Genomic DNA, 17,354 nt, shown 5'->3' on the forward strand with positions numbered 1-17,354 from the left:
GCCCAAGTCTGGGTAATTTATAAAAAGAGATTTAATGGACAGTTCCACGTGACTGGCAATGTCTCACAGTCATGGCAGAAAGAGAAAGGTGCTTCTTACATGGTGACAGCAAGAGAGATTGAAGCCAAACAAAAGAGGTTTCCCCATATAATACCATCAGATCTGGTGAGACTTATTCACTACCTTGAGAATAGTATGAGGAAAACTGCCTCCATAATTCAATAATCTCCCACTGGGTCCTGCCCACAACATGTGGGAATTGTGGGTTCTACAGTTCATGGTAAGATTTGTGTTGAGACACAGACAAATCATACCATTCTGCACCTAGCCTCTCTCAAATCTCCTGTCCTTACATTTCAAAACCAATCATGCCTTCCCAACAGTCCTCCAAAGTCTTAACTCATTTCAGCATTAACTTAAAGTTCACAGTCCAAAGTCTCATCTGAGACAAGGCAAGTCCCTCTGCCCATGAGCCTGTAAAATCAAAAGCAAGTTAGTTACTTCCTAGGTACAACAGGAGTATAGGCATTTGGATAAATACACCTTCTCCAAATAGGAAAAATGGGCCAACATGAAGTGGCTAAAGGCCCCATGCAAATCCAAAATCCAGCAGTCAAATCTTAAAGCTCCAAAATGATCTTCCTTGACTCCATGTCTCATATCCAGGTCAAGCTGATGTAAGAGGTGGGTTCCCATGGTCTCGGTCAGCTCCACCCCTGTGGCTTTGCAGGGTACAGCCTCTGTCTAGGCTGCTTTCACAGGCTGGCATTGAATGTCTGTGGCTTTTCCAGGTGCATAATGCAAGCTGTCAGTGGATCTACCATTATGGGGTCAGAATGATGATGGCCCTCTTCTCACAGCTCCACTAGGCAGTGCCCCAGTAGGGACTCTGTGTGAGACTCCCACCCCACATTTCCTTTCAACACTGCCCTAGCAGAGGTTCTTCATGAGAGCCCCACCCATGTAGCAAACATCTGCTTGGACATCAATGTGTTTCTAGGCATTCTCTGAAATTGAGGTGGAGGTTTCTAAACCCCAATTCTTGGCTTCTGTGTACCTGCAGGCTCAACACTGTCTGGAAGCTGCCAAGGTCTGGGGCTTGCACCTTCTGAAGCCAGGGCCTGAGCTGTATCTTAACCTCCTTTAGCCATAGCTAGAGTGGCTGGGAGTCAGGACAACAAGTCCATAGACCACACACAGCAGGGGAGTCCTGGGCCCAGCCACAAAACTGTGCTTTCCTCCTAGGCCTCTGGGCCTGTTGTGGGAGGGGCTGCCACAAATAGCTGTAACATGCCCTGGAGACATTTTTCCCATTGTCTTGGTGACTAACATTTGGCTCCTCGTTACTTAATGCAAATTTATGAAGTAGACTTAAATTTCTCCTCAGAAAATGGGTTTTTCTTTTTTATTGCATGGTCAGGCTGCAGATTTTCCAAACTTTTATGCTCTGTTTCCCTTTTAAAAGTTAATGCTTTTAACAGCACACAAGTTACCTCTTCAATGCTTTGCTGCTTAGAAATTTCTTCTGCCAGATACCCTAAATCATCTCCCTCAAGTTCAAAGTTTCACAAATCTCTAGGGCAGAGGCAAAATGCCACCAGTCTTTTGGTTAAAAAATAGCAAGAGTCACCTTTACTCCACTTCCTGACAAGTTCCTCATCACCATCTGAGACCACATCAGCCTGGATTACATTGTCCATCTCATTATCAGTATTTTGGTCAAAGCCATTAAACAAGTCTCTAGGAAGTTTCAAACTTTCCCTCATTTTACTGTCTTCTTCTGAGCCCTCCAAACTATTCCAACCTCTGCCTGTTACCCTGTTCCAACATTGTTGCCACAATTCTGGGTATCTTCACAGAATCACCTCTCTCTACTAGTACCAATTTACTCTATTAGTCTGTTTTCAGGCTGCTGATAAAGACATACCCAAAACTGGGTATTTTATAAAGAAAAAGAGGTTTAATGGACTCACAATTCTATGTGGCTGGCAAGATCTCACAATCACAGCAGAAGGTTAAAGGCTCTTGTTACAGGGCAGTAGCAAGAAAGAATGAAAGCAAGCAAAAGGGGTTTCCCCTTATAAAACCATCATATCCGGTGAGACTTATCACTACCTTGAGAACAGTATGAGGAAACTGCTCCCATGATTGAATTATTTCCTGCTGAGTGCCTCCCACAACATGTGGAAATTAAGGGATGTACAATTCAAGATGGGATTTGGGTGGGGACACAGCCAAACCATATTAGAAGGAAACAAGTGTTAAAAAACAAAAATGAAAGAACAAAACACTTGACACCATGATGTCTCCAAAAGAGTTTTCTTAAGGAAAAAAAATTCATATGGTGGGGATTAAAACAAGAAGAAAAGAATCTAATTTAATCAATGGTCCATTTTGAATGTGCAAAGAGTTGACACATTCAGGGATAAAATATTACAGAGGAATTCTTTTGATATCTATTGTATACTGTTGATTTATCGAATTAGGCTAACAACAGTTCACTTTCAACCACTCACTATTTCAACACTTCATGTGAAAAAACTTATAAAATCCCACTAGATTTTCCATTTTTTTTAAGAATAATGTTAAAAATACACTGAATATACTCCACATTGAACAAACCAATTTGGAAAGTTTTTAGTGCATATGTATTTTATGTATACTTAAACATGAGTTTAGAAAAATTGGTAATCCCACTATTCTATTCCAATCAACCATAACCCCACTCTCTGCATTTTCCAGCCAGAAGACTTAGTATCCATGCTTGAGCTAAAGTCTCATTTAAAATTGCTGCCTGACCCTGCAGTTCATTCCATCCTCTACGTTACTACTGTGATTGTTTCTCAGGTTAGCTCGACTCCCACTACAGTTACCAAACCCACTCTGATTTCCAAAGCTACCTGGATTACCACTAAATCTTACATCTCTTTCTGTTTATTGCTATTGTGCTTGTGCTTGCATTGGATATATGTATACTGATTCCTTTAATAATCAAGTTCTCTCCACAAAGAGACTGGGCAAGCTATTAATCTGCAATGTAACAAAGGCAAAGGCCCTGAATGGTTTGGGAATGAAGACATCTACCACTTCTCTGCCCTGACAAAAAACTAGTGCAGCTTATCAGAATTCATGTTCTCTGTACAACACACCATAAATATCCTTTCACTTCTCGAAGTTTCATTCAGGGGCTTCTTAGAATTAGGAAGTGTACAGTCACACCATCATCCATCTGTCTTATGTTGCTATGACATTCCTTCACCTGGGTTTCATATTTTATAAAATGAACAAAGCCAAACCCCTTTGAATAGTTATGCTAACATCCTTCGTGACCTGCACCATAAGAATTTCTCTGAAGGTACTGAAATATTCTTTCAGATCCTGTTCAGTTGTTTTCCATGGGAGACCCAACTCTACTAAGTCAGATGTTTTCTGGACTGCTCTTTTCACTTTTATGGCTAATGAAGCATCAGTCTTATCGCTTCTTCTTTAGTTATCTTTGGGATAGTTGACAACATATGCCAAATTTTCCCAGCCAGCATTGGGAACATGCAGAATTCCCTCTACCAGCCAGATACCTCTAATATCCCAAGACATATGAACCCTGTAAGGAAGCCCTCGTACCTCTGGAAACTGAACTGTAGCCATGGGCAGAAGCATCATTCCATCGTCTTCTGATGGTATTTAAATGGGTTCATTATTCTAGTCTATTGTTATCTGAATATATTTAGATTTTTTTTTAGTTTACTGCTAGGCCACTGCTAGGAAGCCAGGCAGGGCCGCTGAAGTAGTGACATATACAAGAGCAGCCCAACTACTTCTTTCCCACAAAACAATCCTCTCCTGTCCTTGCCTGCCAACCCATGCTCATATTCCTCAGAAGCGTACCATATGGAATCTTCTGGTTCCAGTTTTTTTTTTTTTTTTTTTTTTAATCCAGATTGAGTTTGGAATATTCAAAAATTTATCTTTTCTTTTTAGCAAATAAAATAGTCAATTGTCTGAATATACCACATATTTTCATCTCTTCTCATGCTGTATAATGTGATGTTTATGTAGGTAAATTACATTTAAAGACATATTTTGAGCTCAGTGTAACATTTTAAAGAATATCCCAGTGAGGGAATGTGTTCTCTTTCCAGGTCCACAACCTAGTGCCATGCCTCCCTCCCAACTCTCTCCATCCAGGAGATTTAATGGTTTATGTTTGAATTACATGGGCGAGAAAAGAAACTAAGAGTAAATCACTGCAATGGAAGTTCTAAGGAACTCCTTTCATTGGCCAGGGGCCTTAGAAAAGGTGGGGGTTCCTCCCAGGTTAAAAGTCCTCTTCTTCCACACCTTTTCAGACTCTATGTTTGGATCCCCTTCTATGAACACTCTCTTTGTAGAAACCATCTTTCTCTCTCCTGCATTTCTTCTCTGGAGTCCCCTTCCACACTCTCTCGTGGAAGCCTATCTTCTCCTCCTAAACCCCATCTCTCTATGTATTCCTTGCCACTCAGTGTGGAAGCTGCTTTCCTCTCCTGGGTTCCATCTTTCTGGATTCTCTCACTCGGCGTGAGAGTGGCTTTTCTTTCTCTCACTCAGTGTGAGAGTTAGCTGTTTCTCTCTCTGCCTCCTTTTTCTCTTTTTAAATAAATCACTTTCTACAAACACTTTTGAGCCTGGCATTTACTGCGCACTGTGCTGTGGTCCTCTCTCCCTTATTCTTGAGAGTGCAAGAGACCACGAACCTGGAGAAATGTTCTCTCAGCGGAGCTGAGGGCACCCTGAACTCCAACATTACACCAGTAAACACCTTGAAATGAATATATTTAAGTTGTGTAAAGTTTCTCTTAAAAGAATGGTGGTGTACAAACAATTAAGAAAGTGATAGATTATTTTATTCTTGAAACAAATAAGCTTCTCTACTGTATTCTTTAATGTTATATTTTATTCACAGTGTGACTTTGGATTAAGAATTTATCTACTCAAATTAAGAAGAAAATTAATTTATGTTAATATTAAAATGCATCAATTTTTTATTTTGTTAAAGGGAAATTCACGAACATTAACAGCCAAAACAGGTGTATTTTTCCATGACTGACATATTTTTGTACTAATCAGATTATCACTGGGTCATTCAGCACCGCTCACTTTCAAGCTTACCTGTATAGTTCCATTAAGGCACCTGAAGAATTTCATATTGGGATTACTTTGGCTAGTTTTATCAGAAAAAAAAAATTACACTGTGTACCCTTGTTTGTTTACTATTTTTACTCATTTGCTTATCATTTCTCTGCATATTGCCTCACACAATTTGATGCAAAATTGGAAAGTGGTGAGTTGTGCTTCTCTGTCTTTTCATGTCTGCTTAAATCCTTTTAAAGGGATTTGGTTACTATCTTCACTGAATTATTTCTACTAAAATCTTACTTTCAGCTTGCTAAATTAGGACTTTTTCTACTTGTATCTCTCTCTCTCTCTCTTTCTCTCTCTCTGTGTGTGTGTTTAGACAAAACATATTCAATAATTTATATTTAGTATTTCTAATAAAATTTCATGTGTCTTTTTAAAAAACTTTTTCTGCCAGGACAGTAGAATCAAGCAATGAGCTGTGTCCAGTTAAGTGCTAGAAGGTCCATTCTCCATCAAATTTTCTAATTCTACATTTTACTTCTACCTTCTCTTTAACATGGGTAGTTGATTTTAAATTATGAACTTATTTCTAATTATTCATATAATTAAAAATATTATAATAATATATAATACTAATTAACAATTTATGTACCCCAAATCTTTTGGATATTTGTTGGATATACATATTATTTGAGTGGATATTATTTGGTGGATATATATATTATTTGAGTGGATATTTTATTTCATTTTTAAACTTTTTAATTGAGGTATGATTAAAATGAAAAAGTCACAGACATTTAATTTATACAACTTGATGAGTGTAAAAAATTATAATTTTTTATTACTATAATTTTTGTGTAATTATAATACTTAACATAAGATCCACAGTCTTAGTAATTTTTATATATGTACAATATTGTTACCTTTAGGCACTATGCTTTATAGTAGATCTCTAGGACTTATTCACCTTATATAAGAGAAACTTTGCACTCTTTAAATAATATTACCCTATTTCCCTCTTCTTCCACCCCCTGGCAGCCACCATGCTAGTATGTGTCAAATTGTTTGGCTATCTCAAATTTATCATAGAAGTGGCATCATGTAGTGGTTGTCTTACCATTACTGGTTTATTTTACTTAGCATAATGTCTTGAAGCTCCCTCATGTTGTCAAAATGACAAGATTTCCTGCTTTTGTAAAGCTGAAAAATGTTCCACTGTACATGTATACCATGTTTTCTGTATCCATACTTCTTCCCTGCACATTTATGTTTTTTCCATATCTTTTATTTTATTTCATTTTACTTTAGGTGCATACTATATCTGACATTTCTCCCCTTCCACATCTTTTTAATATAAATAACAGTATAATTAATATGTGAGTGCAGATATCTCTTTGAGATTCTGGTTTTAGTTTCTTTGAATACATACCCAGAAGTAGAATTGCTGGATCATGTGGTGTTTCTATTTTTAATTTTTGGACCGCCTCCATTCTCTTTTCCACAGCATCTTCAACATTTTACATTTCCACCACCAGTGTAAATGGTTTTACTTCCTTCATATCTTTGCTAACACTATTTTGATAATAGCTATTCTAATGAGTGGGAGATGAAAGCTCGTTGTGCTCTTGATTTATATTTCTCCAATAATTAGTGATAGGAAGCATCTTTCTATGTAACTTGATTATTCTACGTCTTCCATGAAGCAATATCTATTCAAGTCCTTTGCCTAATTTAAAATCATGTTGTTTGTTTGTTTTACATTGAGTTGTATGGAAATGTCTTATATATTTTGGAGTTAATTCTTTATCAAACATATTGTTTACAATTTTTTTTCCCATTTCATGTTTTTTTTTTTTCTTCTGTTGATTGTTTCTTTTGCAGAAAGGAAGCTTTTTGGTTTGATATATCCCCATTCATCTATTTTTACTTTTAATGTTTGTGCTTTTCCTGTCATATTCATAAAACATCACAGTGCCAATATTAAGAAGTTTTCCCCTTGTGTTTTCTTCCAGGAGTTTTATGTTTAAGGCTTTAATTAATTTTTATTTAAATTTTATGTACAGTATAAGATAGGAGTTCAGTTATATTCTTTCACATGTGGCCTTTTGTGTTTTTGGTACCCTCATCAATGATTAGTTTACTGTATGTGTGTGTCTACTTCTGGGCCTTCTTTTTTGTTTCATTACTATATGTGTCTGTCTTTCTGTATTTATGCCAGTATTATTCTGTTTTAATTGCTGATGCTCACTCTCACATAGTGTAGGATATCCTAGCCAAATAAATAGACAATAAAAATAAATAAAATGCATCCAAATAAGCAAGAAAAACTAAATTATCTATGCTTGCAGATAACATGATTTTATATGTAGAAAACCCTAGACTACCCACACATACACACACACAAACCTGTTACAACTAATAAATGATCTCTGGAAATTTATAGGAAACAAAATCAACATACAAAAATGAGTTGCATTTCTGTACACTAACAATGAACACCTAAAAAGAAAATTAAGAAAAAAATTCCACTTATAATAAAATAATATTGTACAAAATCATTCTTAGAAAGGTTTGCAGATGTTCTAAAACACATACTCTATTTACCTCTGAAATCTTGGGTATTATGGATCATGAGCTTTGGGTTTGCCAAGACCAACACCTATTCACCATCCTTATGACTATGAAAGCCATTGAGATGACAGAAGCATAGAAGCTGGAGACAGAAATCATGAGTTGGCTCTTGTATTAGTCTGGGTAGACTGACTATTGCATAATCAATACCTAACATTTCTCACTTGGGCCTTGGTCCCATACAGTTTGGAGAGCTTTCAGGACATAGCCATTTAGTAATCCTGACTCCTTTATCCACGTGGTTATTCCACTTATGGAGCCTCCTCCTTCTCTGTGTTTAACTTGCAGATTGGGAGAGTGCTTGGAGAAGAACACTACAGACTACTTTGGGGCCCAGAAATGTCCTATTATAACTTCTTCCCATATTCTTTGGGACAGAATTTAGTTACATGACATTCTGATATAAATGTATCTAGTAATAGAAAAACTTCAGCACCTTATTGGGGAATAAGGTAATGAAAATCTTTAGGTTTTCTACATATAGCATGAGGCTACATAAAGGCATATGTTTATAACCCTTTAATGTATCAAAAATAAATGTTTAACATTGGCTGTCCAAATGTATGAATATGAAAGTACATAAATCCCTTTTTTTCATGGTTAAATGCTTCCATTGATATTTGATAGAGAAGATTTGTGTCAGTTACATAAGTAAATTATCTGTTAACACAGACATCACTCTAAAGCAAGAGTTGAAATGTTTGAATTGATTCAAAGCTTTGCAGGCATTTTTCTCCCTCATGAAGCCACTAAGACAATATATCACTTTTTTGACTGCATCATTTAAAATAAAATCTGTCACTTAGAAAAGCAAGGTTTTCAGGAGGGAGAGGCCAAGATGGCTAAACAGAAACAGCTCTGGTCTGTAGCTCCCAGCAAGACCACTGTAGAAGGTGGGCAATTTCTGCATTTCCAACTGAGGTACCTAGTTCATTTCATTGGGACTGGCTAAACAGTGGTTGCAACTCATGCAGAGAGAGCAGAAGCAGGGTGGAGCAGCACTTCACCTGGGAAGTGCAGGGAGCCAGGGGACTTCCCTCCCCAAGCCATGGGAAGCAATGAGGGATTGTGCTACCCACCTGGAGTACTACACTTTTCCCATGGATTTTTGAATCCCACAGATCAGAAGATTCCTTCATGAGCCTACATCACCCTGGGTTTCAAGCACAAAACTGGATGACTGGGCAGACACTGAGCTGTAGGAGTTTTTTATTTTATTTTATTTTATTTTCATTCTCCAGCAGTACCTGGAACTCCAGTGAGACAGGAGAACCACCCACTTCCCAGGAAAAAGGGCTTGAAGCCAGGGATCCAAGTGGTCTCAGTGTGTTTCACTTTCACTAAGCCCAACAAACTCAGAACTACTGGCTTGAAATTCTCATTGCCAGCGCAGCAGTCTGGAGTTGGCCGGGGAGGTTGGAACTTGGTGAGGGGAGGGGTGTTTTCCATTACTGTGGGTTTAGTAAGTGTTTTTTTTTTTCCTGACAGTGCTAAGGAGACTGAGAGGTCTGAATTTGGCAGAATTCACCACAGTGCAGCAACATGACTGTGGCCAGACTGCTCCTCTAATTCCTCTTCACTGGGCAGGGCATTTCTGCAGAAAATTCAGCAACTCCAGTCTGGGTCTTACAGACAAAACTCTAATCTTCCTGGAACAGAGGATCTGGAAGGAGAGACAGCTGCAGTCTTAGATTCAGCAGAATTAATCTTTCTTGCCTGCAAGACCTGAAGAGAGTGGCTGATCCTGACAAGGGGGATTCTCCCAGGACAGTGCACAAGCTCTACTAAGAAACAGACTGCCTTCCTTTTTTTTTTTTTTTTTTTTTTTTTTTTTTTTTTTTTTTTTTTTTTTTTTTTTTTTTTTTTTTTTTTTTTTTTTTTTTTTTTTTTTAATTGTACTTTAGGTTCTGGGGTACATGTGCAGATCATGCAGGATTTTTGCATAGGTACACACATGGTAATGTGGTTTGCTGCCTCCATCCCCATCACCTATATCTGGCATTTCTCCCCATGTTATCTCTCCCCAACCTCCCCACCCCTCACTATCCCTTCCCTATCCCCCATGAACAGAACCCAGTGAGTGATGCCTCCCTCCCTGTGTACATGTGTTCTCAATGTTCAACACCTGCCTATGAGTGAGAACATGTAGCATTTGATTTTCTGTTCTTGTGTCAATTTTCTGAGAATGATGTTTTTCAGATTCATCCAGAACATGACCTCATTCTTTTTTATGACTGCATACTATTCCATGGTGTATATGTGCCGCATTTTCCTTCTCCAGTCTATCATTAGTGGGCATTTTGGTTGGTTCTAGGTCTCTGCTATTGTAAACAGTGCCACAGTGAACATACATGTGCATGTGTCTTTATAATAGAATGTTTTATAATCCCTTGGATATATACCCAGTAATGGCATTGCTGGAACAAATGGAATTTCTATTTCTAGAGCCTTGAGAAATTGCCACACTGTCTCCCACAATGGTTAAAGTAATTTACACTCCCACCAAAAGTGTGTAAGTGTTCCTATTTTTCCACATCCTCTCCAGCATCTGTTGTCTCCAGATTTTTTAATGATTGGCATTCTAACTGGTGAAATGGTATTTCAGTGTTGTTTTGATTTATATTTCTCTAATGACCAGTGATGATGAGCATTTTTCATCTTTGTTGGTCTCATATATGTCTTCTTTTGAAAAGTGTCTGTTTATGTCCTTTGCCAATGGTTGGGTTTGTTTGTCATTTTCTTGTAAATCTGTTTTAGTTCTTTGTAGATTTTGATATCAGCCCTTTGTAAGATGGGTAGATTGCAAAATTTTTTCCCATTCTGTTGGTTGCCAGTTCATTCTAATGATTGTTTCTTTTGCTTATCAGAAGCTCTGGAGTTTAATTAGGCCCCATTTGTCTATTTTGGCTTTTGTTGCCATTGCTTGTGGTGTTTTAGTCATGAATGCCTTGCCTATGCCTATATCCTGAGTGGTTTTGCCTAGGTTTTCTCCTAGGGTTTTCATGGTGTTAGGTCTTATGTTTAAGTCTTTAATCCATAGGGAGTAAATTTTAATGTAAGGTGTCAGGAAGGGGTCCAGTTTCTGCTTTCTGCACATGGTTAGCCAGTTTTCCCAACACCATTTATTAAACAGGTTCCCCATTGCTTGTTTTTGTCAGGTTTGTCAAAGAACAGATGGCTGTAGATGTGTGGTGTTGCCTCTGAGGCCTCTGTTCTGTTCTATTGGTGTATATCTCTGCTTTGGTATCAGGACCGTGCTGTTTTGATTACTGTAGCCTTGTAGTATAGTTTGACTTCAGGTAGTGTGATGCCTCCAGCTTTGTTTTTTTGCTTAGGATTGTCTTGGCTATGTGGGTTCTCTTTTGATTCCATCTGAAGTTTAAGGTGGTTTTTTCCAGTTCTGTGAAGAAGGTCATTGGTAGCTTGATGGAGATAGTGTTTAATCTATAAGTTACTTTAGGCAGGCAGATGCAGTGGCTCACTCCTGTAATCCTAGCACTTTGGGAGGCTGAGGTGGGAGGCTCACAATGTCAAGTGATCAAGGCCATCCTGGCTAACATGGTGAAACCCTGTCTCTACTAAAATACAAAAATTAGCTGGGTGTGGTGGCACACACCTGTAGTCCCAGCTACTCGGGAAGCTGAGGCAGGAGATTTGCTTGAATGTGGGAGGCAGAGGTTACAGTGAGCCAAGATCATGCCATTATATTCCATCCTGGCTCCTGGTGACAGAGCTAGACTCTGTCTCAAAAAAAAAAAATAATAATAACTTTGGACAGTATGGCCATTTTCATGATATTGATTTTTTCTTATCATGAGCATGGTGTGTTTTTCCATCTGTTTGTGTCTTCTCTTATTTCCTTGAGCAGTGGTTTGTAGTTATCCTTGAAGAGGTCCTTTATATCCTTTGTTAGTTGTATTCCTCTTAAGCAGGTCCCTGATTCCTGTGCTTTCTGACTTTGACAGAATTCCTAATGGGGGTTGACGGACAATTCATACAGGAGAGCTCCAGCTGGCACCCAGCTTGTGTCCTTCCGGAATGAAGCTTCCAGAAGAAGGTGCAGGCAGCAATCTTTGCTGTTCTGCAGCCTCCACTGGTGATATCCAGGCAAACAGTGTCTGAGTGGACCTCCAGTAAATTGCAGCAGACCTGCAGAAGAAGGCCTGACTGTTAGTAAAATTAACAAATGAAAAGCAACAACAACAATAAAGATTCACCCCCACACACATACACAAAAACCCATATGAAGGTTATCACCCTAAAAGATCAAAAGTAGATAAATTCATGAAGATGAGGAGAAGCCAGTGCAAAAAGGATAAAAATTCCAAAAGCCAGAATCTCTCTCTTCTCCAAAGGATCACTATATCTTTCAAACATAGCCACAAAACTGGACAGAAAATGAGATGGACAAATTGACAGAAGTAGGCTTCAAAATGTGGGTAGTAACAAACTCCACTGAGGTAAAGAAGCATGTTCTAAGTCAATGCAAAGAAGGTAAAAAGTTTGATAAAAAGTTACAGGAGCTGCCAACTAGAATAACCTGTTTAGAGAGGAACACAAATGGCCTGATGAAGCTGAAAAACACAGCAAAAGAACTTTGTGAAGCATACGTAAGTATCAATAGTCAAAATGATCAAGCAGAAAAAGAATATCAGAGTTTGAAGACCACCTTGTTTAAATAAGTCATGCACACAAGAATAGAGAAAAAAGAATAAAAAGGAACAAAGACTCTAAGAAATATGGTGGAACTATGTATAAAGACTGAGCCTATGATTGATTGGAGTATATGAAAGAGACAGGGAGACTGGAACCAGTTTGGAAAAACACTTCAGTATATTTTATAGAAGAAATTCCCCAATCTAGCAAGACAGGCAAACTTTCACATTCAGGAAATACATAGAACTCCACAAAGATACTCCAAGAGAAAATCAACCACAAGACACATAATCATCAGATTCTTCAATGTTGAAATAAAGAAAAAAAAAAAGTTAAGAGTAACCAGAAAGAAAGGCCAGGTCATCTACAAAAGGAACGCCATCAGACTAATGGTGGATTTCTCAGCAGGAACACTACAGCCAGAAGAGAGTAGGGGATAATATTCAACATTTTTAAAGAAATTAATTTTCAACCTAGAATTTTATATTCAACCAAACTAAGCTTCATAAGCAAAGGAGAAATAAAATCCTTTCCAGGCAAGCAAATGCTGAGTTGTCACTACGAGGCCTGCTTTGTAAAAGCTCCTGAAGCAGGCACTAAATATTGAAAGGAAAAACCAGTATCAACCACTCCAAAAACACACCAAAATATGAAGACCAATGACCCTACATAAACTAGTGTGCAAAATAACCAGCTAGGATCATGATGAATGATCAAATATACATATGACAATATTAACCTTAAATGTAAATGGGCTAAATGCCTCAATTAAAAGACACAGACTGGCAAATTGGATAAAGAGTCAAGACCCACTGATGTGCTGTATTCAGCAGACCTATCTCATGTGCAAAGACATACATAGGCTCAAAATAAAGTGATAGAGAAAAATTTACCAAGCAAATGGAAAAAAAAAAAAAGATGAAGCAGAGTTGGTAATGCTAGTCTCTGATTAAACAAACTTTAAAGCAACAAAGACAAAAAAGACAAAAGTCATTACATAATGATAAAGAAATCAATGCAAGACAAAGCACCAACTATCCTACATATATATGCACCCAACAGGAGCACCCAGATTCATAAAACAAGTTCTGAGAGATCTACAAAGAGATCTAGACCCCCACACAATTATAATGGGATACTTTAACATTCCACTGTCAATACTAGACAGATCAACGAGACAGAAAATTAATAAGTATATTAAGAACTGGAACTCAGCTCTGTATCAAGTGGACTTAATAGACCTCTATAGAACTTTCCACCCCAAATCAACAGAATATATATTCTTCTCAGCGCCACATGGAACTTATTCTAAAATGGACCACATAATTGGAAATAAAATACTCTTCAACAAATGTAAAAGAACTGATATCATACCAAACAGTCTCTCAGACCACCATGTAGTCAAATTAGAACTCAGGATTAAGAAACTCACTCAAAACCACACAACTACATGGAAATTGAACAACCTACTTATGAACGACTCCAGATTAAATAATGAAATTATGGCAGAAATCAAGAATTTCTTTTAAACCAATAAGAACAAAGAGAAAACATATCAGAATCTCTGGTACACAACTAAAATATTAAGAGAAAAATTTATAGCACTAAATGCCCACATTCCTACCCTCATGGATAGGAAAAATCAATATTGTGAAAATGATCATATTGCCCAAAGTAATTTATAGATTCAATGCTATTCCCATCAAACTACCATTGACATTCTTTACAGAGTTAGAAAAATACTTTAAATTTCATATGAAACCTAAAAAGAACCCGTGTAGGCAAGACAATTTTAAATGAAAAGAACAAAGGTGGAGGCATCACACTATGTGATTTCAAACTACACTACAAGGCTACAGTAACCAAAACAGCTTGGCACTGGTACTAAAACAGACATGAGACCAATGGAACAGAAATGGACCTCAGAAATAACACCACACATTTGCAACTATCTGATCTTTGACAAAACTGACAAAAATAAGCAATGAGGAAAAAATTTCTTATTGAATAAATGTTACTGGGAAAACTGGCTAGCCATATGCAAAATAGTAAATTGATTCCTTCCTTAAAACTTACATAAAAATTAATTAGAGATGGATTAAAGACTTACATGTAAAACTCAAAACCATAAAAATCCTAGAAGAAAATCTAGGCAATGTCATTCAGGACATTAGCATGTGCATAGATGTCATGAAGAAAACACCGAAAGCAATTGCAACAAAAGCCAAAATTGACAAATGGGATTTAATTAAACTAAAGAGCTTCTACACAGCAAAAGAAACTAGCATCAGAGTGAACAGACAATCAACAGAATTAAAGAAAATTTTTGCAAGCTACCCATCTGACAAAGGTCTAATATCCAGAATCTACAAGGACTTAAACAAATTACAAGAAACAAGCAATCCCATCAAAAAGTGGGTGAAGGATATAAACAGACACTTCTCAAAAGAAGACATTTATGTGGCCAATAAACATATGAAAAATAGCTCATCATCACTGAATATTAGAGAAATCTAAATCAAAACCACAATGAGATAACCTTCCATGCCATTCAGAATGGTGATTATTAAAAAGTCAAGAAACAGTAGATGCTGGGGAGACTGTGGAGAAATTGGAATGCTTTTACACTGTTAGTGGGAGTGTAAATTAGTTCAACCATTGTGGAAGACAGTGTGGTAATTTCTCAAGGATATACAACTAGAAATATCATTTGACCCAGCAATCCCATTACTGGTTATATACTCAAAGGAATATAAATCATTCTATTATAAAGACACATGCACATCTATGTTCATTGTGCACTATTTACAATAGCAAAGACTTGGAGCCAACCCAAATGTCCATCAGTGATAGGCTGGATAAAGAAAATGTGGCACATACACACCATGGAATATTATGCAGCCATAAGAGAAAATGAGTTCATGCCCATTGCAGGGGCATGGATAAAGCTGGAAGCCATCATCCTCAGCCAACTAACAAAGGAGAAGAAAACCACACACCACATATTCTCACTCATAAGTGGGAGCTGAACAATGAGAACACATGGACACAGGGAGGAGAATGACATACACCAGGACCTGTTGGGTGTTGGGGGACAAGTTGAGGGAGAGCATTAGGACAAATATGTAATACATGCAGGGCATAAAACCTAGATGATGGGTTGATAGGTGCAGCAAACCACCATGGCACATGTATACCTTTGTAACAAACCCACATATTCTACACCTGTATCCCAGATCTTAAAGTAAAATTAAAAAAAAAAAAGCTAAAATAGTAAAATGTTCTTTGAAGCAAACATGATTTATTAACATATTCCATGTTATCCACTTTATCAGTTAAAATTTACAGTACTTTAAATGATAATATTAATTTTAGATAGATTTTTGACTTGATGGATGATGTTGTTTTCATGATTTTTTAATAGAGAACGTGAAATACCTCTTAGTGAAGAAATTAAAGAAGAAACTCATTAAATGATATAACCAAGTTTTTAATATTACCTCATATTATTACCTAACAGAATTCTAAATTCTATGAATCATGAAAATTAGTACTGATACTACTAATTTATAGCTGTCTCATATATTTTATAAAATTACAATATATATGTTCATTGAATGTGCCATTCATATAAATGTGTCTTGGGTTGAAAACACCACAAAGAAACTGATTTTTTACCTGATATATATTTTCAAATGTGGAAATGTCTTTTTCACAGAGGTTTTAATAACTACTTCCTCCCTATAGATCTCTTCTATTTAACCACAGAAATTTCATGTTTGCACATCAGTTACTTAAGCTGAGTTTAATGCCAGGCATTTGTTCAGTTTCTACCTAGAAATTATTTTTTCACTGGTGTTTTGTAAATTGTTAAGTACTGTATTCGATTATCTTTATTTATTTTGATATTTTAGCAGCCTCATCTCAGATAAGGTCCATGTCCTAAAATGGATTAAAATTATTTTTTTTCCTGTGTAAAGAAAGGCCCTTTTTTCAGCTTTTGATCATATATTTAACTTTGAAAAAAAAAAAAAAAAAAAACAGAACACTCATTACTGTCTTTATAATTTCCAGAAGTAAAAGCTTTAATTCTATACCGTAGGTCACATTGGAGGGATACCCTGTACTTGAATTTGACAGTAATAAAATGATATTCCTTGAGAAATTTAATTAACAAGTTGAGATTATAAAGAACTTAATGGCATTTTTCATCAAAATATTTCAAATCACTTTTAACTCATTAATTCTCATAGCACTCATGGGATGTAATTATGCATTCAAGAATATTCTGCATTTGAGCTCTGTTCATGGTCAGTTGTAAGGTCTTTTTATCTACCATAAAGTAAATGTTTGTGATTGTGCAATTAATTTAAATAAATTTACATCCACATATCATTGTTCTGATATATACCTATGTAAAGTTGAAGAAAAAACATGGGACATAAAAAATAATTTTATGACATTTTTATTTTTAAGGTTTAGACCTTGCACTGACTCACCAACTCTCACATGTCATATCTGTGTTTCATTTTTCTTTGAAGGAATAGATAATAAAGATAATGAATTTGGAATTTATAAGTAAAATGAAATGTCTAGATCCTGGTAACTCAATGTGACAGAAACTGTGGTGATAGCAAATCCCAGGAAGGCCCATGTTCAAATATATCCCTTGTATATTCTACCAATAGAAATCTTATCCGATTACAAAACTGTCAAGAAGCAATGACACCGTGGTGACTCTTCGGCTCTCTAAAATTTAATATAAACTATCTTAAGAGAATTATTTCATTTGGTTTAGAAATAACATCACATTTCTGGACTAGAGTGGATTGAAGTAATCAATATTGATTTAATGATTGACTGAAATCCATAAAAATTTCTTGATAGTTCAAATAATACAAAGACTTATTTTGAAGGCAATCAGTTGGAGGAGTAAAAACAACTGGAAA

The sequence above is a fragment of the Cebus imitator genome, unplaced genomic scaffold (assembly GCF_001604975.1).
Source record: "Cebus imitator isolate Cc_AM_T3 unplaced genomic scaffold, Cebus_imitator-1.0 Scaffold245, whole genome shotgun sequence".
NCBI lineage: Eukaryota > Metazoa > Chordata > Mammalia > Primates > Cebidae > Cebus > Cebus imitator.